General features: G+C 38.7%; 1 protein-coding gene across 15 annotated transcripts in view; it reads left to right on the plus strand.

Moving 5' to 3' along the window:
- Positions 1-23,711, plus strand: part of Prpf40b (pre-mRNA processing factor 40 homolog B) — an 88,150-nt gene that overhangs the window by 35,900 nt on the left and 28,539 nt on the right. The gene's annotated exons all lie outside the window — the stretch shown is intronic.

Here is a 23,711-nt window from a genome sequence, read left to right on the forward strand (position 1 = left end):
GGGTCTCTGATACGCAGTCCTGGACATACAATGTTGGTTGTTTTGGCAGTTAAAGGTCCCAGGGTGGCTCTTGGGTACCCTCTGCCCATCCACAGCTCCTCTGGTAACTGCCAGACACCAGGTTCCAACTGATCCTCTTTTCCTCAGTGACATCATCAGTTTGATTTAAAGAATTAGAAGATTAAACTGAATGCAAGTGTGCACACCTGTAATCCCAACTAGTCAGGAGGCTGAGACAGGAGAATCACAAGTTTGAGCCAGCCTAGGCAATTTAGTGAGACTCTCTCAAAACAAATTTGAAAAAAAGGGCCAGGGATGTAGGTCAATGGTAGAGCAACTTGCCTAGCATGTGTAAGGCCCTGGGTTTGACCCCTAGTACCATGTGCATGCACACAATTAATTAGACTTCCTGCCATCTGACTGCATTGTTGTCTAGCTTTTTATCCATTACCTTGTATTATATTTACTTGATCTTTTGCCTTTCCTTCCTTCCTTTTCTTTTCTTTTCTCCTCTCTCTCTCTCTCTCTCTCTCTCTCTCTCTCTCTCTCTCTCTCTCTCTCTCTCTCTCTCTCTCTTTTTCGTACAGTGGTAAACCCAGAGGTGCTTTACCACTGAGGAGCCACACCATCCCCACTTTTGTTTAAATTCTGATGCAGGGTCTTGCTAACTTTCTTAGATTGGCCTCAAACTTGCAATCCTCCTGTCTCTGCCTCCTGAGATGCTGGGATTACAGGCATGTACCACTGCATCTGGCAACCTATTTCTTTAAAAATAAATCATTAGGGCTGGGGTTGTGGCTCAGTGGTAGAGCACTTGCCTAGCACGTGTGAGGCACTGGGTTTGATTCCCAGCACCACATATAAATAAATAAAATAAAAAGGTCCATCGACAAAAGAATGAATTATACCCATTTAAAAAAATCATTAAATGTTCTGCTCCCAAAATAAATATTAATGACTAAACATAGGAAACCAATTAGAAATACTTTCTACTATAGTTTGAATCTTAAATGCCCCCTCAAAGTCCATATGTGAAAGACTTGGTCCCTAAGCGGGCACTATTGGAAAGTTGTAGAACCTTTGGGAGGTAGGCTCTGTGGGAGGTCTTTAGGTCGTTGGAGGAGATTATGGGACACCAGCCTTCTTGTTACCTAGCTTATGATATAAGTGCTTTTGTTCTACCACCACACACTCTGCCACTACCATCTAGCACTCTACCAGAAGCAACAGGGCTAACTCAATCATGAACTAGAACTTCAAAACTGAACAAAAATAACCATTTTCTCTTTAAAAAAAATTTTTTTTTGTACCATGAATTGAACTCAAGGGCACTCAATCACTGTGCCACACCCCCAGCCCTATTCTGTATTTTATTTAGAGACAAGGTCTCACTGAGTTGCCTCACTTTTGCTGAAGCTGGCTTTGAACTCTCGATCCTCTTATCTCAGCCTCCTGAGCTGCTGGGATTACAGGCATGCTCCACTGCTCCCGGCTAAAATATTTTTAGTTGTAAATGGACACAAAACCATTATTTAATTACTTTATTTTATATGGTGCTGAGGATCAAACCCAGTGCCTCACACATGCTAGGCAAGCACTCTGCCACTGAGCTACAGCCCTAGCCCCATTTTCTCTTTATAAATTAATATGCTCAGATATTTTGTTACGTGAAAGCTGACTAACATGCTTTTCCAAAGACAGCTTTTTAATGACTAATTAAAAATTTTTAAAAATTAGAGCCAGTAAATAACTAAATGGGAATATGTTTGTATTTTCCCTGAGGATCAAGGCTCAATCAATACTTTCAGTTACTGAAGGTGATAATCTTGTCCAGAGATCTTATTTAAATAAATGAACATCATTGTATGCCCAGGACCTAGAACTGTACCTGACACACATAGTAGTCACCTACTAAACACTTGCTGAATAAATGAACCAGTGAATATGTAAATGCAAATATAATACATGCAAATAATTCTTCCTTGCTACTAAAAATATTATCAGTTAATAGATAAGGAATTAAACATTGTAAGTGCAGTCTTCAGTAGTTTCATGGCCACTTAGTCACTTGTCACCTGCTACCTGTCTTTCACTTACTATTATTCCTTTGTTTATTCAAAGTTAATTCTTTCATTGGCTCATTCACTCAACAAACATTTACCCCTGGTAACAGGCCATGTGCCATATTTAGGGCCAAGTGCTGGAGATACAGAAATGTGTGAGACTTAGTCTAACTTTGAGGTACTTGCACCTGGATTATGGATACTCATCTGTCTACGCATCCGGTCCTGGGTGGTTCTTTAGTCCCTTATGATTTCAGAACATGTTGTAGTTTACAAATAACTTATTTATTTTTCCTGCCTGCCTTCCTTTTCTTCTCCTCTTCCTTCCCTTCTTCCTCCTCCTCTTTCTTCATTTTCTTCTTTCCCTCTTTCTTTCATGGTGTCAAGGATTAAATCCAGGGCCTTGTGCATTCTAGGAAAATGTTCTACCACTGAGCTACATACCCAGTCCCAAATAACTTATTTATCTCCACAAACACATACGAGCTAGCTAAAGCTCAGCAGGGTTATGAGATTTACCTCCTTACAGATTTGGAAAGTACAGAGTTGGGACTCCAACCTGGTTTCCTGACTCCCAATCTGGGGTATTTTATCCCCTTCCCTCCCTCCCTATTTTCTTTTAAACTCAACCATACTGATAATTAGATTAAGTGTAAATGACCTAAACAAACCAATTAAAATACAGATATTATATGGTTCAATTAAGAAAAACACAAGACCATGCTATCTACATGAAACACTGTTTCCCCTTTTTCTTTTATGGTGTTGTGGATTGAACCCAGAGCATTTTGCCACAACTCCAGCCCTATTTATTTCTTTTTTAATTAAAATATTTTTTTTTATTTTTACAGACACATTTTGATTAATTGTACACAAATGGGGTACAACTTTTCATTTCTATGGTTGTACACAATGTAGATTCTTACTATTCATGTAATCATACATATACATAGGGTAATACTGTGTTTCATTCTACTGTTTTTCCATCCCCACCGCCTCCCACCCCTTTTTCCTCTACACCATCCAATGTTCCTTCATTCTTCTCTTCCCCCTGCCACCCCCCATCATTATATATTTTCATGCACTTATCAGAGAAAATAGGCTTGGCCTATTTCACTTAGCATATTTTCCAACTTCATCCATTTATCAACAAATGCCATAATTTTATTCTTCTTTATGGTCGAGTAATATTCCATTGTGTATATATACCACAGTTTCTTTATCCATTTGTTAATTGAAGGTCATCTAGGTTGGTTCCACAATCTAGCTATTGTGAATTGAGCCACTATGAACATTGATGTGGCTGTATCTCTGTAGTATGCTGATTTTAAGTCCTTTGGGTATAAACCGAGGAGTGGGATAGCTGGGTCAATTGGTGGGTCCATTCCAAGTTTTCTGAGGAATCTCCATACTGCTTTCTGAGTGGCTGTACCAATTTGCAACTCCATTAGCAATGTATGAGTGTGCCTTTTTCACTACATCCATGCCAACACTTACTATTGCTTGTGTTCTTGATAATGGTCATTCTAATTGGAGTTAGATGAAATGTTAAGGTGGTTTTAATTTGTATTTCTCTAATTACTAGGGATGATGAGCACTTTTTCATTTATTTGTTGATCACCTGTATATCTTCTTCTGTGAAGTATCTGCCCATTTCCTTAGCCCATTTATTGATTAGGTTGTTTGTATTTTGGGTGTAAAGTTTTTTAAGTTCTTTATAAACTTTGGAGATGAGTGCTCTGTCTGAAGTATGTGTGGAAAAGATTTTCTCCCACTCTTTAGGCTCTCTTTTCACATTATTAATTGTTTCCTGTTCTGAGAAAAAACTTTTTAGTTTGAATCTATCCCATTTATTGATTCTTGCTTTTATTTCTTGCACTATGGGGGTCTTGTTAAGGAAATCTGATCCTAAACCAACGTGATGGAGATTTGGGCCTACTTTTTCTTCTATTTGATGAAGAGTCTCAGGTCTAATTCCTAGATCCTTGATTCATTTTGAGTTGAGTTTTGTACAGGGTGAGAGAGAGGGGTTTAATTTCATTTTACTGCATTTGGATTTCCAGTTTTCCCAGCACCCTTTGTTGAACAGGCTATCTTTTCTCCATTGTAAGTTTTTGGCAACTTTGTCTAGTATGAGGTTACTATACTTACATGGGTATGTCTCTGTGTCTTCTATCCTGTACCATTGATCTACCTGTCTATTTTGGTGCCAGTACCATGCCATTTTTGTTACTATTGGTCCATAGTAAGTTTAAGGTCTGGTGTAGTGATACCTCCTGCATCACTCTTCCTGCCCAGGATTGCTTTGGCTATTCTGGGTCTTTTGTTCTTCCAGATGATTTCATGATTGCTTTTTCTGTTTCTATGAGAAATGTCATAGGAATTTTAATTGGAATTGCATTAAATCTGTATAACTGCCTTTGGAAGTATGGTCATTTTGATAATATTAATTCTGCCTATCCAAGAACATGGGAAATCTTTCCATCTTCTAAGGTCTTCCTCAATTTCTTTCTTCAATGTTTTGTAGTTTTCATAGTAGAGATCTTTCACCTCTTTGGTTAGATTGATTCTCAAGTTTTTTTTTTTTTTTGAGGCTATTGCGAATGGAGTTGTTTTCCTCATTTCCCTTTCAGATGTTTCATTGCTTGTGTATAAAAGTGCTTTAGATTTATGTGTGTTGATTTTATATCCTGCTATTTTGCTGAATTCATTGATGAGGTCTAGAAGTTTTCTGGAGGAGTTTTTTGGATCCTCTAAATATAAAATCATGTCATCAGCAAATAGTGACAGCTTGAGTTCCTCTTTTCCTATTCGTATTCCTTTAATTTCTTTAGTTTGTCTAATTGCTCTGGCTAGCATTTCAAGTACGATGTTGAATAGAAATGGTGAAAGAGGGCATCCATGTCTTGTTCCCGTTTTATAGGGAATGCTTTCAGTTTTTCTCCATTAAGAATGATGTTGGCGGTGGGCTTAGCATAAATAGCCTTTATAATATTTAGGTATGTTCCTACTATCCCTATTTTTTCTAGTGTTTTGAGCATGAAGGTGTGTTGTATTTTGTTGAATGCTTTTTCTGCATCAATTGAAATAACCATATGATTCTTATCCTTAAGTCTATTGACATGATGGATTACATTTATTGATTTATGGATGTTGAGCCAACCTTGCTTTCCTGGGATGAACCCCACTTGATCCTGGTGCACTATCTTCTTAATATGTTTTTGGATACGGTTTGCCAGTATTTTGTTAAAGATCTTTGCATCTATATTCATCAAGGATATTGGTCTAAAATTTTTTTTCCTTGCCGTGTCTTTGCCTGGTTTGGGTATGAGGGTGATATTAACTTCATAGATGAGTTTGGTAGGGTTCCCTCCTTTTCTTTTTCCTGGAATACTTTGAGAAGTATTGGAATGAGTTCTTCTTTGAAGGTTGTATAGAACTTGGCTGAGAATCTGTCTGGTCCTGGACTTTTCTTGGTTGGTAGGCTTTTGATGGCTTCTTCTATTTCATTGCTTGATATTGATCTGTTTAAATTGTGTATGTTCTCCTGGTTCAGTTTGGGAGGATCATATGTCTCTAGAAATTTGTCGATGTCTTTGGCATTTTCTATTTTGTTGGAATATAGATTTTCAAAGTAGTTTCTCATTATGTTATGTATTTCAGTGGTGTCTGTTGTGATATTTCCTTTTTCATCATGAATTTTAGTAATTTGAGTTTTCTCTTTCCTTCTCTGTTAGTATGGCTAAGGGTTTGTCTATTTTGTAATACTTTTTCAAAGAATCAACAACTTTTTGTCAATTTTTTGGATTGTTTCTTTTGTTTCAATTTCATTGATTTCATCTCTGATTTTAATTATTTCCTATCTTCTAGTACTTTTGGGGTTGTTCTGTTTTTCTTTTTCTAGGGTTTTGAGGTGTGATATTAGGTCATTTAGTTGTTGACTCTTTATTCTTTTCTTGAATGCGCTCCATGAAATGAATTTTCCTCTTAGTACTGCTTTCAAAGTGTCCCAGAATTTTGATATGTTGTATTGTCATTCTCATTTAACTCTAAGAATTTTTTTTATCTCCTCCCTGATGTTTTCTGTTTTCCATACTTCATTCAATAGCATATTATTTAGTCTCCAGGTGTTGAAGTAATTTCTGTTTTTTTATTTTGTCATTGATTTCTAATTTCATTCCAATATGATCTGATAGAACACAAGGCAGAATCTCTATTTTTTTGCAATTACTGAGGGCTGTTTTGTGTCATAACATATGGTCTATTTTCGAGAAGATTCTATGTGCTGTTGAGAAGAAAGTGAATTTGCTTATTGATGGATGGAATATTCTATATATGTCTGTTAAGTCTAAGTTATTGATTGTGTTATTGAGTTCTATGGTTTCTTTGTTTAGTTTTTGTTTGGAAGATCTATCCAGTGGTGACAGAATGTGTTAAAGTCACCCAGAATTATTGTGTGGTGGTCTTTTTGATTCCTGGAATTGAGAAGGATTTGTTTGATGTACATGGATGCACCGTTGTTTGGGGCATAAATAGTTACGACCATTATGTCTTCCTGATTTATGGTTCCCTTAAGCAGTATGAAATGTCCTTCTTTATCTCTTCTAACTTTGGCTTAAAGTCCACTTTATCTGAAATAAGGATGGAAACCCCTGCTTTTTTACTGAGTCCATGTGCAACGTAGGTTTTTTCCCATCCTTTCACCTTTAGTCTGTGGATGTCTTTTTCTATAAGATGAGTCTCTTAAAGGCAGCATATTGTTGGGTCTTTCTTTTTAATCCATTCTGCCAGTCTGTGTCTTTTGATTGATGAGTTTAGGCCATTAACATTCAGGGTTATTATTGAGATATGATTTTTATTCCCAGTCATTTGGGCTTATTTTTGGTTTTTAACTTGACTTGGTTTCTCCTTTGAATGGATTTTCCTTTAAGGTAGTTCTTCCCTTTGCTGACCTGCATTGTTGTTTTTCATTCCTCCTCATGGAATATTTTGTTGAGAATATTCTGTAGCGCAGGCTATTTGTAAATTCTTTTAACTTTTGTTTATCATGGAAGGGTTTTATTTTGTCTTCAAATCTGAAGGTTAATTTTGCTGGGTATAGGATTCTTGGTTGGCAACCATGTTCTTTCAGAGCTTGAAATATGTTGGTCCAGGCCCTTCTAGCTTTTAGAGTCTGAGCTGAGAAGTCTACTGACATCCATATTGGTTTCCCCCTATATGTAATCTGATGCTTTTCTCTTGCAGCCTTCAAAAGCCTATCTTTATTTTGTATGTCAGGCATTTTCATTATAATGTGCCTTGGTATGGATCTGTTGTGATTTTGTGCATTTGGTGTTCTGTAAGCCTCTTGTATTTGATTTTCCATTTCATTCTTCAGGTTTGAGAAATTTTCTGATATTATTTCATCGAATAGGTTGTTCATTCCTTTGGTTTGTATCTCTGTGCCTTCCTCAATCCTGATAATTCTTAAATTTGGTCTTTTCATGATGTCCTATAGTTCTTGGAGATTCTGTACATGATTTCTTACCATCTTCTGTTTGGGCAACTTTATTTTCAAGATTAAATATTTTGTCTTCATTGTCTGAGGTTCTGTCTTCCAAGTGGTCTAGTCTTTTGGTGATGCTTTCCATTGAGTTTTTTATTTGGTTTATTTTTTCCTTAATTTCAAGGATTTACTTTTTTTTTTTTTTTTTTTTTGAGAATCTCTCTTTGTTGAAATGATCTTTTGCTTCCTTCAATTGCTCTATGAACTGCTTATTGAAGTGATCATTCATTGCCTCATTTGCTCTTTTATCTCATCCTTTGCTTCACAAATCATTTTAATTATGTATAATCTGAAGTGCTTTTCTGGCATTTCTTCTATCATACTGTCACTGATTCTATTAATATAGAATCTGGATTTGTTTGGGATTATTTTCTCCCTTGTTTTTTCATGTTGTTCATGTATCTTCCCCTCTAGCAGTGTAGATCTGGGGTATTGCAGTTCCCCCCATAGGCTTATAGTGACCCTATAGGTTTCCAAAATCTTTTCTTTAAGGGGGAGGTCAATGTTGGCAGTGCCCAGTTCAGACAGTATGCAACCTGAAACCAAATAGCCCCTATGAGGACATTAACAATATTGTCATAATAAACAGAAATGAGTTCAATTATTATCTTAAGTATAACAAATAGATTTGCAATAAGGTCTACAGTTTCTAATAGAGGACAAAGAGGATGGGGAGGGGTGTAGGATGTAGCTGTTAATGGGATAAGAAAAGAATATACAGAAGTTCTAGATCATAGAAAGAGTGAGAATGTAATCAAAAGAAGTCAGTTGTTAGCATGAGAAAAGGGAGAAAGAGACTCTGAGGGAACAGGTAAACAAAAGGAAAAGAGAGCGAGAAAAGTAAAGAAATAAAAACTTAAAATTTTTTCAATAAGGAGAAAAAGAATATCTACACTATACCAGTCATATAGTATTCAAACCTCCCAGTCTTCAGTAGCATGGTACCTGACAATGAGCTTCCAGTCTCCAGCAGGTGTCTCAGGATGGGATTTACCCCACCTAAAAATGGGAGATACAGCTTCCAGGATTATCCAAGATGGCCACTCTGGCTTCCAAATGTGTTGGCAAGTGGGGAGCTGCAGCATGGGGTAGGGGCGTGGTCAGCTGGAGGTCCTGGAGGAAGGGTGCGGTTGGTCGGGCAGGGATCATGGAGGTGGGGTGTTATTGGTCTGGTTGCGGGATCCTGGAGGCGGGGTGCAGTCAGTCGGTCTGGTGGTCCTGGTGGCCGGGAGCAGTCAGTCGATATAAGGGCCCCAGAGGCAGGGAGTGATCGGTCGGACTGAGGGATCCTGGAGACGGGGCTCAGTCAGTCCAGCCAGGGGTCCTACAAGTCCTGGCTGTTGTCCCAAAATGGCGGCAGCCACGTGTAACCAAACCTGCAGGTACTGTGACAGTGAGCGTCCAGGCAACAGCAGGCAGCTGGTGCTCCATTGGCAGTCTGTGGTCAGTCTGCTGATTGCTGTCAGACAATCAGGAGGTGAACTTTGGGCGGTGGGTGATGGGTAAGTGGGGTAAGTGAAAGGCAGGCAATAGGCAAGCGGCAGGCAAATGGCAGATGGTAGGTGCCAGACAGTGAGCAATCTGCACTCAAAAATGTGTCGATATGCTGGCAGACTGCAGGTGATTGCAGTAGACAAATGGGGTAAACAGCAGGGGATTGATAAGCAGCAAAGACTGCCTCACCAAGAAACAGATATCCTCTGCTTGAAACCCAAGTTATGGAGTGACAAGGAACACAACCTCCCTCTAGTCTGCCATCTTGGATCTCCTATTTATTTCTTATCTTGAGGTAGGGTCTTGGTAAATTGTCCAGGCTGGCCTCTAATTTGTGATTCTCCTGCCTCAGCCTCCCAAGTAGCTGGGATTAAACCCTGAATAGCCCTAAATATACTAAAGAAATTGGGTTTATTAAAAAAAAAAAAAAAAAAAAAAAACTTTCCCTCAAAGAAAGCTTCATCCCCAGGTGTGTACCACTGTACCTGATTGAAACACACTTTTTTTTTTTTTTTTTTTTTGTGGTGCTGGGGATTGTACCAGGGCCCTGTGCTCACGAGGCAAGCGTTCTACCAACTGAGCTATATCCCCAGCCTGAAACGCTCTTTAAATACAAAGAGACACATAGATTAAAAGTTAAAAAGACTGGGGGAAAAAATCTAGGCATGGTGGGTGTACACACCTATAATCCCGGCTATTCAGAAGGCTAAAGCAGGAGGATCACAAAATTGAGAGCATTCTGGGCAACTTAGCCAGAACCCATCAAATAAAATGGGCTGGATATATAACTCCATGGTAGAGCAATTGCATAGCAGGTGTGAGGCCCTGGGTTCAATCTCCAGTATAGAAAAAAGAAAAGGAAAAAGAAAAAGAAATTCAGGAGCTCTGGCTTTTACCTATAGTGCCAGTTACTCTGGAGGAGGCTAGAGGATCCCTTAAGAGAATACATGAATTATAGTGCCAATATCAGGAAAAAGAGAGGGAACATCACTATAGATTCTACAATGGGAATAATAAGGGAGTATTTTTAAAAGGTATTATGGGGCTGGGGAGATAGCTCAGTCGGTAGAGTGCTTGCCTTGCAAGCACAAGGCCCTGGGTTTGATCCCCAGCACTCAAAAAAAAAAAAAAAAAAAAAAAAAGTATTATGCCCATGAAGTTTCAGTATGAGATGAAATAGACAAATTCCTTGAAATATATAACAAATTAAAGTTTATTACAGAAGAAAGAGAAACCCTGAATAGCCCTAAATATACTAAAGAAATTGGATTTATAATAAAAAAAATCTTTCCCTCAAAGAAAGCTACATCCCCAGATGGCTCATAAATTGTACAGAACACTGAAGAAGAAAATAATACAGTTCTAAATGAACTCTTCCAGAAATTTAATAGTAGGGAAAACTTTTCAAATAATATTATTTAGCATTACCTTGATACTAAAACCAGACAAAAACATTCCAAGAAGAAAGTACTACCAACCAATATCTCTCACAGAGACATAAAAGAAAATGAATTGAAAGCCACTAACAGGAAAAAATTATTTGCCTAACACATATTTGATAAACGACTTGTATTCAAAATATGTAAAGAAGTATTACAATTCAGTGATAAGACAACACAGTTTTTGAAATTTTAAAAATTTGTTCTAATTAGTTATACATGACAGTATACATGCATTTTGATACATTGTACACAAATGGAGCACAACTTCTGGTTCTTCTGGCTGTACATGGTGCAGAGTCACACTGGTAGTGTAATCATACATGTATATAGAGTAATAATGTCTGTCTCATTCCACTTTCTTCCCACCCCCATACCATCTCCCCTCCTCACATTCCCCTCTGCCCAATCCAAAGTTCCTTTATTCTTCCCTAAAGAAAGTTCCTTTCTTCCCTAAATAAAGTTCCTTTATTCTCCCCCCACATTATGAATCAGCATACACTTATCAGAGAAAACATTTGGTTTGTTTTTTTGTGTTAGGTTTATTTGGCTTAGCATGATATTCTCCAGCTCCATCTATTTACCTGCAAATGTCATAATTTTATTCTTCTTTAAGGCTACCACATTTTCTTTATCCATTCATCTGTTGAAGGGCATCTAGGTTGGTTCTATAGTTTAGCTATTGTGAATTGAGCTGCTATAAACATTGATGTGGCTACATCACTGTCGTATGCTGATTTTAAGTCCTTTGGGTATAAAACGAGGAGTGGGATAGCTGGGTCAAATGGTGCAGTTTTTATTTTGAATAAATAGTACTATGTCACTAAAGAAGATATGCAAATAGTGAGTGCACACATGGAATGATTCTCAACATCACCAGTGCATCAGGGTAATGCAAGTTAAAAACCACAAAATACCAACTCTAATAAGGATGAATTAGATGATAAAGAACATGAAGATACTAAATGTTTAGGAGGATGTTGGGAAAGTGAAAAACTCATATGTAAAATACTACCACAACTTTGGAAAACAGTGTAATAGTTTTTCTTTCTTTCCTTCCTTCCATCCTTCCTTCCTCCCTTCCTTCCTTCCTTCTTTCCTTTCCTTCTTTCTTTCTTTTCTTTTTTTTGTTTTTTGGTAGTGGCAATGGAATCCAGGAGTGTTTTGCCACTGAGCTACACCCCGATTTCTTTTTATTTTAAATATTATTTATTTATTTATTAATTACCAGGGATTGAAGTCAGGGGCACTCAGCCACTGAGCCACATCCCCAGCCCTATTTTGTATTTTATTTAGAGACAGGGTCCTGTGCTGGTGATATAGCCCATCACGTAGAGTGTCTGACTCCCACGCTGGAGACCCAGGTTCGAGTCCCCAACACAGCAGGATTGTGGAAAAAACAAACGAACGAGACAGGCTTTCACTGAGTTTCTTAGCACCTTGCTTTTGCTGAGGCTGGCTTTGAACTGGCAATTCTCCTGCCTCAGCCTCCTGAGCTGCTGGGATTACAGGTGTGTGCCACTAGTCAGGATATCAACAAGTCATTGAGGGCCTTGCTAAATTGATGAGGCTGGCCTGGAACTTACAATTCTTCCGTCTCAGCCTCCTGAGTCACTGGGATTACAGGTGTATACTACATGACTGGCCAGTGTGACAGTTTTTATAAAAAAAATGTCAAATGTATAAAACCAAACAGCTCACAATCTCATTCCTAAGCATTTACTAAAATAAATGAAAACAAAGACTTATATACAAATATTCATAAGAGGCTCTATTTATAATAACCCAAACCACAAACAATGCAAACCTAATGGTCCACCAACTGGTAAATGGGGAAACAAACTGCAGTATGTCCATGCAATAAAATGTCCTACATCACACTAACAAGGAATGAACTACTACTCACGTGCAACAACATGGAAAATCTCAAAATAATTATATGTACTAAGTGAAAGAAGCCAGACACAAGCCTTACAAACTGTATGTTTCACTGTATGAAATTCTAGAAAGGCAAAAGGATAGTGGAGAAAACAGATCAGCAGATGCCAAGAGCTGGATGAGGCAAGAGGAGACTGACTGTAAAAGGGCACAATGAAAGTTTTTGAATGAGGGAAGTGTTTAATGTCATGGTTATGGTTATGATTACAAAACTGTATACATTTTAAAATATTCATTGTATAGTACACTTAAAATTAGTTCATTTTATTATATTTAAATTATGCCTCAATAAAACTGATTTTTAAAAGTGCAACATTTCTGGGTGCAGTGGTTCACGCCTATAATCCAGCTACTTGAGAATCTGAGGCAGGAGGATTGCAAGTTCAAGACCCACCTAGGCAACTTAGACCCTCTCTAAAAATAAAAAATAAAAAGGTCTGGGGATGTGGCTCAATAGTGTAGCACCCCTGGGTTCAATCCCCTAATACCAACACATAATACAAAAAGCAATGTTGTATATGCCCAAGACTGTGGAGAGATTGTGGGAAGAGAGTGCTTCATCTTCCAGACATTAGTCCTTCTGAGCCCTTCTCCCCATAGGCAGCTCTGTGGCCAGCTGCAATGCCTTCATCACAGTTCAGACTATACTTGGTCACTAGCCCAGGAGAGATGGTTACAAACTTAAAAAAAAAGAATAGCAGCCAATCCCTTTTTAAAACAAACCTTTATGCAGAACCTAATTAAAAGAAATAAATGTACTATCTTATTAGTATATATTTTAAAGTTCAACTTCAGGACATCTTTGTGTTATGAAATCATTTCATGTCAAGAAGCCTGTTTCGGGGCTGAGGCTAGGGCTCAGTGGTAGAGCACTTGCCTCAAATATGTAAGGCACTGGGTTCGATCTTCAGCACCACATAAAAATAAATAAATAAAGAGTATCATGGCCACAATTGGGGTACAACTTTTCAATTCTATGGTTGTACACAATGTAGATTCACAATATTCATGTAATCATACATATATATAGGGTAATGTCTGTCTAGCCCACTATCTTTCCTTCCCCCACCCTCCCCACCCCATTTCATCTACACAATCCAAAGTTCCTCCATTCTTCTCTTACCCCCCAGTCACCCCTACCCTGTTATGTTTCATCATCCACTTATCAGAGAAAACATTCAGCCTTTGTTTTTTTGGGATTGGCTTATTTCACTTAGCATGGTATTCTCCAGCTCCATCCATTTACCAGCAAATGTCATAATTTTATTCTTCTTTATGACTGAGTAGTATTCCATTGTGTATATATACCACAGTTTCTTTATCCATTCACCAATTAATTGGTTCCACAATTTATCTATTGTGAATTGAGCAGCTATAAACATTGATGTGGCTGCTTTACTGTAGTATGCTGATTTTAAGTCCTTTGGGTATAAACCGAGGAGTGGGATAGCTGGGTCAAAAGGTGGGTCCATTCCAAGTTTTCTGAGGAATCTCCATACTGCTTTCCAGAGTGGTAGCCTACCCTTAAGTGTACGTAGACAACCAATGATTATAAGAATTCCAAGAAAAGAACCTAACATGGAAGACAGCGACCAAAGCTACAGAAAAAGAAATTTGGAGCAAACAGGGATTATGCAGAAAGAAGAAAAATTGAACAAAACTTTTAGTAATATATTTCAAGACAAGATAAACTATTGCAACCTGAAACAAAATAAGATGCTGCAAAAAGGAATATTTGGAGAATAAATATAAAGTGACAGCAATAAAAATATTTTAAATATCAAAAACCTCAATAGAAGAATGGGAAGATAAAGTAGAGGGAATCTCCCAGAAACGTAAAAAAGATGGAAAATTGGAGAGAAAAAAATATAAGGACAAATCCAGCAGGTTCATCACCTAAATTATAGAAGTTCTAAAAAAGAAAGATCAGAGAAGATGGAAATCATCAGTGGGATAACTCAAGACAGCTGCCTGGCTCAGGCTGTAGCTCAGTGGTAGAGCACTTGCCTAACATAAGGGAAACTGGGTTTGATCCTCAGGACTGGGAAAAAGAGAGGTGGGGGGAGGGAGTAAACCCAGAAAGAAAGAAAAAAAAATAAGGATTATGGTAAATACAAGACCCAACAAAGGACAGGGGCAAAGAAAGTGGCCAAGAGAATGGGAAAGAAGATGCCTGGTTCCCAGATGTGCAGCAATGGTCTGGGATAAAGATTGGAGCAGGTCAGAAAACTTCAGCAGAGATCCCTTAAAGAAAAAGAAATGGACAGAATGGAAGAAAGTCTTTGCCTGCTTCTCCTCTGACAGGGGATTAATATTCAGAAAATATAAAGAATTTAAAATGCTTAAAATAACCCAATCAATACATGGGCTAAAGAACTAAACAGACATTTCTCAAAAGAAGAAACACAGGTGGTCAACAAATATATGAAAAAATGTTAAACATGTCTAGCCAGGTGCAGTGGTGAACTCCTGCAATCCCAATAACTCAGGAGGCTGAGGTTGGAGGATTGCAAGTTTCAGACCAGTCTCAGAAACTTAGTGGGGTCCTAAGCAACTTAGTGAAACCCTGTCTCAAGAAAAATGGGGGGGGCCTGGGGATGTGTCTCAGTGGTTAAGTACCCCTGGTTCAATCTCCAGTGCAAAAAAAGAAAAACAAAGTTCACCATCTCTAGCAATCAGGAGAATGCAAATCAAAACTACACTAAGATTTCATCTCACTCTAGTCAGAATGGCAAGTATGAAGAACACAAATAATAATAAATGTCGGTGATGATGTGGGGGGAAAAGTACACTTATACGCTCTGGAAAGAAGTATGGACATTCCTCTAAAAACTAGGGAGTGGGGGGCTGGGGAGATAGCTCAGTCGGTAGAGTGCTTGCCTTGCAAGCACAAGGGCCTGGGTTCGATCCCCAGCACCCAAAAAAACAAACAAACAAACAAAAAAAAAAAAAAAACTAGGGCGTAGAACCACCATATGATCTAGCTATCCTGCTCCTTGATATTTATTAAAAAAGACTAAAATCAGTAAACTATAGTGATGCAGACACATCAATGTTTATAGCAGAACAATTCACAATAGCCAAATTATGGAACCAGCCCAGATACCCATCAATAGATGAATGGATTAAGAAAGTGTGATACACACACACAAACACACACAATGGAGTTTTACTCAGTCATAAAAAAAGAATGAAATTATGGGTGGAAATGGAGAACATTATGTTAAGTGAAAAAAGCCAGACTCAGAAAATTAAGGGTCCACTGTTGGCTCTCAAATGTGGAAGCTAGAGCAAAAGAAGGGAGAAAAGTGGTGGGGACAGGATCAGATATCATAAAAATATGGGAAAGGTCAGTGGAGTTTAAGGAGATCAAGAGGGATGAGGGACAAGAAAGGGAAGGAAATGAGGAATTGAATTAATAAAATCACGGAATGAAAGGAAAGAGGTAGGAGGGAAGGGAAAGGAGGGGTGGAATGGGAACAGAAATGTAGGAAATGATGGGGCTTGGGTTGTGGCTCAGTGGTAAAGTGCTTGCCTAGCATGTGTGAGGCACTGGGTTCGATCCTCAGCACCAAATAAAACAAAGGTATTGTGTCAATCTACAACTAAAAAAATTAAAAAAAAAAGAAATATAGTTAATCAGATTTCATGCATGTATGATTTTTGTCAAAATGAACCCAATTACTATGTGTGACTATAATGCTCTAATTAAAAAAAGAAACACAATGAAATGTGTAGACTATCTGCTGTATCCTGCTATTCTGAGAAGAGATGTAGGAAAACTCTTGTGGGAAGAGTTTGAAGCAAATTTTGTAATAAATACATAGAAAATTAAACAAATGAAAACACAAAATAGGCACCAGGGATGTCATTCCCAAAGTATAAGCTGTCACACTTCGTCATTCTTCCCCCTACCCCGGACCAAGCTGAGTATGATATAACTCCAGAGGAGATCCAAGGGGGCAGACTAGAGGGAGACTGCATTCCTTGTTGCTCTGTAACTTTGGATTCAAGAAGAGGAAATATTGTTTCTGTGTGAGGCCGTCCTCGCTGCCCACTGATCTCTTGCTGTTTATCCCATTTGTACACAACATTCACCCACCATCTGCCAGCATATTGTCTGCTTTTTGAGTGTGGATCACTCACTGAATGCTGCCTACCATCTGTCATTTGCCCGTTTACCTGCCTCTTGCTTGCCCATTGCCCGCCTTTCACCTACTCATCGCCCACTGCCCAATGTCCACCTGCAGATTGTCCACTGTTAGCCTGCAGACCAAATGTAGACCGCCAGTGGATTGCCGGCTGCCCACTGTTACCTGGAAGTCCACTGTCACAGTACCTGCAGGTTTGGTTACACGTGACTGGTGCCATTTGGGGACAACAGCCAGGACCTGCAGGTTTGTTGCCATGGCCTCCATTAACTCAAGGCATGGCCACCTCGGTCTGGGGATTCAGGTCAGGGCCTGGAGATATATTGGGGTACCTGCAGGTCTGGTTGCACCTGAGGTTTTTCTGCTTGGTGTGGTAGTGGCTGCCATCTGGCTGCTTCTTTGCAGGGTTGCTTCTTTGTGTGAGCAAATGCCTGGTGGTCTCTCTGCAAGTTGAAAGGGCATTGAGATCTTAGGACAGCAGCAAGACAGGATCTGGGGAAGCTGAGGTCCAGGTCCATCAGATTGCAGCTGAGTTTGTGTGGGCCAGGCTGGGTCTGGCAAGCCTGTGGAAAGCCAGAGACTAGGGACAGTTCCCTGGGGAGAGCACAGGTTGAAGAAACTGGAGAGAACTGGGCTCTCTCCAGGTCAGTGAGTCCTGAAGTGTGCAGGGATGGGAGGGGCCAGCTACAATGGGTGGGAAGACTCTAAGAGGGTGTGAGGGCATCTTGCTCTCAGCTCACCCATCCAACAGGTCTGGCACCCACTAGACTGAAGCCAACAACAAACTTCAGACAACCCCACCTTTCGGTGGAGAAGGGAAGTTGAGAACAGTTTTGAAAGCCAACAGACGCAATCGTTCAATTTTCCATTGAGACTTTCCTCTTTTTCTTTTTTCCTTTTGCCCTCTTTCTCATACCTCTACCATCTTTGAATCCAAATATTTTTATGCATCAATTTATTGAGGAATGGGATATCTGAATAGTATACGACAGTTTTGTTTTATATTCCTATATTTTTACTTTAAAAAAAATCTGTACATATTTTTTCTCTCACCTGTCTCCCTAGATTCTCTTTCTCACGTCTCTCATATTAACAGCCAACCACTATTAATTCCTCCCTTGCTCTTAATATAAATTTTTACCTCTATCTTCTCTCCCTCTCCCTCATAAACATCACATCTTACACTACTTCTATTCCTTCATTGTCCATCATTTGAAACAGTAAACCCTTTTAGCAAACTTACTGTTTATATTGTAGACAATAATTCAACACTTCATTTCTGTCCATTGTGACAAAACTGTAAGCACCTTAATAGGAGTCATTTGATTTAAGGTGGTATATCATTTGCATTGGGTGCTGTTAATATTCATATCCCCCTTAAATGTGAGATGCCGGAAGCCTTCAGGGACACTAAAAGACTACAGGGTAGAATCTGTACTGCCTCAGCGCCATACTGCTAGAGAGAAGACACACAAACAACATGAAAAAACAAGGGAACAAAGTGCTCAAACAAACCAAGATGTTCCAACAATAGAATCCATAACAACTTGGAAATATTGAGTTAAATAAAGTATATTATTTTAAAAAAAAAGAATCCATAGACAACACAGTAGAAGAAATGTCAGAGATGGAGTTTTTTAGAAAATACATAGTTAGATTGATCTTTGAAATAAAGGATGGTATTGGAGAGAAAATACAGCAGGCGAAAGATCACTTCAATAAAGAGGCAGAGATTATAAAAAGAAATCAAGCAGAAATCCTCAAAATAAAGGAAACAATAAACCAAATTAAAAATTCAATGGAAAGTATCACCAGCAGACTAGACCACTTAGAAGACAGAACCTCAGATAATGAAGACAAAATATATACTCTTGAAAATAAAGTTGACCACTCAGAGAAGATGGTAAGAAACCAGAAATGGAACTTCCAAGAAATATGGGATAACACGAAAAGACCAAATTTAAGAGTAATTGGAATAGACAAAGGCATGGAGATACAAACCAAAGGAATACACAATCTTTTCAATGACATAATATCAGAAAACTTCCCAAATCTAAAGAAGAAATGGAAAACCAACTACAAGAGGCTTACGGGACCCCAAATGTACAAAATTACAGCAGACCCACACCAAGGCACATTATAATGAGGATGACTAACATACAGAATAAGGATAGAAGTTTAAAGGCTTCGAGAGAAAAACAAATCAAATTACATATAGGGGGAAACCAATTCCGATCTCAGCTGATTTCTCAACCCAGACCCTCATTGCCAGAAGGTCCTGGAATAACATATATCAAGCTCTGAAAAAAAATAGATGCCAACCAAGAATTTTTTATCCAGAAAAATTAAGCTTCAGATTTGAAGATGAAATAATATCCTTCCATGATAAACAAAAGTTAAAAGAGGGCTGGAGATATAGCTCAGTTGGTAGAGTGCTTGCCTCACAAGCACAAGGCCCTGGGTTCAAATCCCCAGCACCGCAAAAAAAAAAAAAAAAAAAGTTAAAAGAATTCACAACTAGAAAGCCTGCATTCCAGAACATTCTCAGTAAAATATTCCATGAGGAGGAAATGAAAAAACAATGATAACCAGCAAAGGGAGGAACTACGCTAAAGGAAAGGTCAATCACAGAAGAAACTTAATCAAGTTAAAAAACAAAAATAAACCACAGTGACTGGGAATACAAATCATATCTCAATAATAACCCTGAATGTTAATGGCCCTCATCAATCAAAAGACACAGACTGGCAGATTGGATTTAAAAAAAAAAAAGACCCAACAATATGCTGTCTTTGAGAGACTCACCTCTTAGGAAAAGACATCCACAAACTGAAGGTGAAAGGTTGGGAAAAAACATATCACTCACATGGACTGCATAAACAAGCAGGGGTTTCCATTCTCATATCAAAGTGGACCTCAAACCAAAGTTAATCAGAAGGGATAAAGAAGGGAATTTCATACTGCTTAAGGGAATCATACACCAACAAGACATAACAATTGTAAATCTATATGCCCAAAACAATGGAGCATCTATGTACATCAAACAAACCCTTCTCAATTTCAAGAATCAAATAGACCACAACATGATAATACTGGGTGACTTTAACACGCCTCTCTCACCACTGGATAGATCTTCCAAACAAAAACTAAACAAAGAAACTCTAGAATTAAATGATACAATCAATGATTTAGGCCTAATGGACATATATAGAGTATTTTCATTCACCACGGAGTGAATATACTTTCTTCTCAGTAACACCATGGATCCTTCTCTAAATTAGACCATGTGTTAAGCCACAAAGCAACTCTCAGAAAATACAGGGCAACATTTTTTTCAGGGCTGAAGACTGAACTCAGGGCCTTGCTCATGCTAGCCAGCACTCTGCCACTGAACTAAATGGTCAACCCCTCAGCAGATACAAAAAAAAATAGAAATACTACTTTGCATTCTATCAGATCACAATGAAATTAAAGTAGAAATAAACAATAAAATAAAAAATAGAAATCACTCCAATACCTGAAGACTAAATAGTATGTTATTAATGATGAATAGATAAAAGAAGAAATTAAGGAGGAAATAAAAAAATACTTAGAGGTAAATGAGTACACTACACAACATATCAAAATCTCTGGGACTCTATGAAGGCAGTGCCAAGAGGAAAGTTCACTGCATTGAGCTCATACATTAAAAGAATAAAAAGTAAACAAATAAATGACCTAACATTACATCTCAAAGCCCTAGAAAAAGACCAAATCAATACCAAAAGCAGCAGAAAACAGGAAATAATTAAAAACAGAGCTGATATCAATGAAATTGAAACAAAAGAAACAATTCAAAAATTGACAAAACAAAAAGTTGGTTCTTTGAAAAAATAAATAAAATTGATAAACCCTTAGCCACATTAACAAAGAGAAAGCAAAAACTCAAATAATTAAAATTCATGATGAAAAAGGAAATATTACGACAGATACTACTGAAGTACAGAAGATAATTAGAAACTATTTTGAGGGCTGGGGAGATAGCTCAGTTGGTAGAGTGCTTGCCTTGCAAGTACAAGGCCCTGGGTTTGATCCCCAGCACTGCAAAAAGAAAAAAAAAAAAGGAAACTATTTTGAAAATTTATACTCAAATAAAATAGAAAAACTTGAAAACATGAACAAATTTCTAGAGACATATGATCTACCAAACTGATGCAGGAGGACATACACAATTTAAACAGATCAGTTTTAAGCAATGAAATAGAAGATGCCATCGAAAGCCTACCAATCAAGAGAAGCCCAGGACCAGGTGGATTCTCAGCTGAGTTCTACAAGACCTTCAAAGCAGAATTAACACCAGTAATCTTCAAATTATTCCATGAAATAGAAAAGGAGGAAACCCTTCCAAACTCATTCTATGAGGCTATTATCACCCTTATACCAAAACCAGACAAAGGCACATCCAGGAAAGAAAACTTCAGACCAATGTATCCCTCATGAACAAAGACGCCAACATTCTCAATAAAATTCTACAAATCACATACAAAAATAAATTAAAAGGATAGTGCACCACCATCAAGTGGGGTTCATCCCTGGAATGCAAGATATAACTCCAGAAACCCAGAAGACTCAAACAAAATGGTTGACCATGATCTCCTGGTTTCAGTGGAAGTATCTGCTTCAGTCCAATGACCCCAACCACAGAAGAAGGCTCATGGAAAATCCTGCTTTAATTTATTAGACCTCCTATAGCAAGATCAGCAAGTATCTATCTGAATTTCAGACCCACTTCCAAGAACTCACTCTAGGCGCTCTGATTGGATTTGGACCTCTCTTCTGGTATTAGTTTCCCAAACTAATAGGAATAGGAAGGAAAAATTTATCTGGGAAGGAAAATTGCACTGAACATTTAATATCTTATATTAAGTCTGGCAATGATGACTAATGTATTCTTGCTTAAATAATCTATTAATCATTAAAAAAGAAAGAAGACACAGATAATGATTAATTCAAGGAAAAGTAAAAATTTTTACAGGAAAGGAAGTGTATTAGTTGTCTACGGGACTCAACTCTTAAGTAGTCACAGTGTTGTAAGAATTGAAGATTGAACTAACAAAAAATTATTATTGAATTAAATTTGGCAGATGGGAGATGATGGGAAAATAACTAAATTCTCAAATCTGCCCTGCCCCTGTTATTTGTGGGGGCTGAAGCAAGACTATATAATAACTCACAGGTTTTTAAAAAATTTTATGTTTTTTAGATGTTGATAGACCTTTATTTTTATTCATTTATTTATATGTGGTGCTGAGAATCCAACCCAGTGCCTCACACATGCCAGGCAAATGCTCTACCACTGAGCCACAACCCCAGCCCCTACCCCTGCCCCCTCTTTCTTTTTCTGGTACTGGGGATTGAACTCGAAGGTGCTGTACTGAGCCACACTCTTTGCACTTTTTTTTATTTTGAGACAGGGTCTCACTAAGTTGCTGAAACTGGCCTTGATCTTGCAATCCTCCTGCTTCAGCTTCTCTAGTTGCTGGGGTTACAGGCATGTGCCATCATGCCTAGCTACACACGATATTTCAATGTCTAGATTAAGTTAACAAATCATTACATATGTTCTAAAATGCAAATTTTACAAAATATGCCTTCATAAGGACCTGGCAGGCCAGGTTCTAAATGAGAATTTTTGAACTCTGCAGAATTCTGCACTACATGTTCTTGCCTGGCCCTCTTCTGCTCTTGGCTCTGTCCTGCATTGAGAGAGCCTATAGAGTCCTGTGGATGAGCTTGTGCTCATGCCTCTGTTTGCAAACAGTCTGCCCACTGGCTACTCTTAGGCATTAAATTGGCAGATGGGAGATGATGGGAAAATAACTAAATTCTCAAATCTGCCCTGCCCCTGTTATTTGTGGGGGCTGAAGCAAGACTATATAATAACTCACAGGTTTTAACTCACAGGTTTTTGTGGGGGTGTGGGGATGTGTAGGGGTATGTGGGGGCGTTCTCTCCCAGCAACGTCCTCTGAGAGGCAGGAATCCAACCAAGAAACTGTGCAGGCCCTGGAACCTCCCATCTTTGCCTGGGTGGGTGGACGGGCAGTTCTTCATAGGCACTTCAGCTGAGTGGGGGCAGGGTGGAGAGACTAGGGCAGCAGCAACCTGGCTTAGCTGTCCTTTTGTTGTGTGTGTGGGGGGGCGGGGTGCTGGGAATTGAACAGAGGTACTTTATTACTGAGCTATACCACCAGCCCTTTTTAGATTATTACATTTTTCTGTGACAGGGTCTCGCTAATTTGCCCAGGCTAGCCTCGAACTTGCGATCCTGCCTCAGTCCCTGGAGTCTGGGATTACAGGTGTACACCACCACACCCAGTGTCTTTGGAGACCAAGCCAAGGGATCAAAGGGCTTGGAGTTCCCTCGAAGACTTGTCCCTAGCAAGAAGCACCTCCTGTGCAAGGACTTATAGAAGGTGATTTAAAAAGTATATCTAAATTGTCAATAATTTTGTGTTCTTGGGCCTATCTACACAAATTGTGGCCCAAGAGTCACCGCTTGGCTTCCAAACTGGCGTCCATGCGCCTAATGACGAACCAGGGTTATTTCCTCTTCACTTCCCTGGAGAAATCGCAGAGCCTTCTAAAGGTGTTTTGGGTTACAGTTCTCTTATTTGAGTAATACTGATTTCACATTTTTAATTCCTATAAAAGATCGGGTCCCTGCTTTCTTGAGTTCACCACTTGGTGGGACAGACTCCAAAAGTAACTTCAGGGTCAAGTGAAAAGCACGTGTACAGCACACGAGGGCAGGGATTTGAGGAATTTGACAATTTTTTTTTAAAATTTCAAAGTACTGTATGTCCAGTGCCTGGAAAGGGTGCGCTCAATAAATAGTTCGTGGGTTAATTAATTTAAAAGTGCAAAAATAACGAACAACACAAAATTTTGAAGTGCAAACGTGACCTATATATTGGAACGAATGCTTGGGTTCATCCTCTGGTCCTTGAAAGCGCCCGCGGGGTGGAGAAGGCCGGGGAAGCGACCTCAGACGGTGTGGTGCCAGCAGCAGTCTTGGAGGCAGGAGTAGCAGAAGAGCGCTG

The sequence above is a fragment of the Sciurus carolinensis genome, chromosome 4, assembly GCF_902686445.1.
Source record: "Sciurus carolinensis chromosome 4, mSciCar1.2, whole genome shotgun sequence".
Classification (NCBI taxonomy): Eukaryota; Metazoa; Chordata; class Mammalia; order Rodentia; family Sciuridae; genus Sciurus; species Sciurus carolinensis.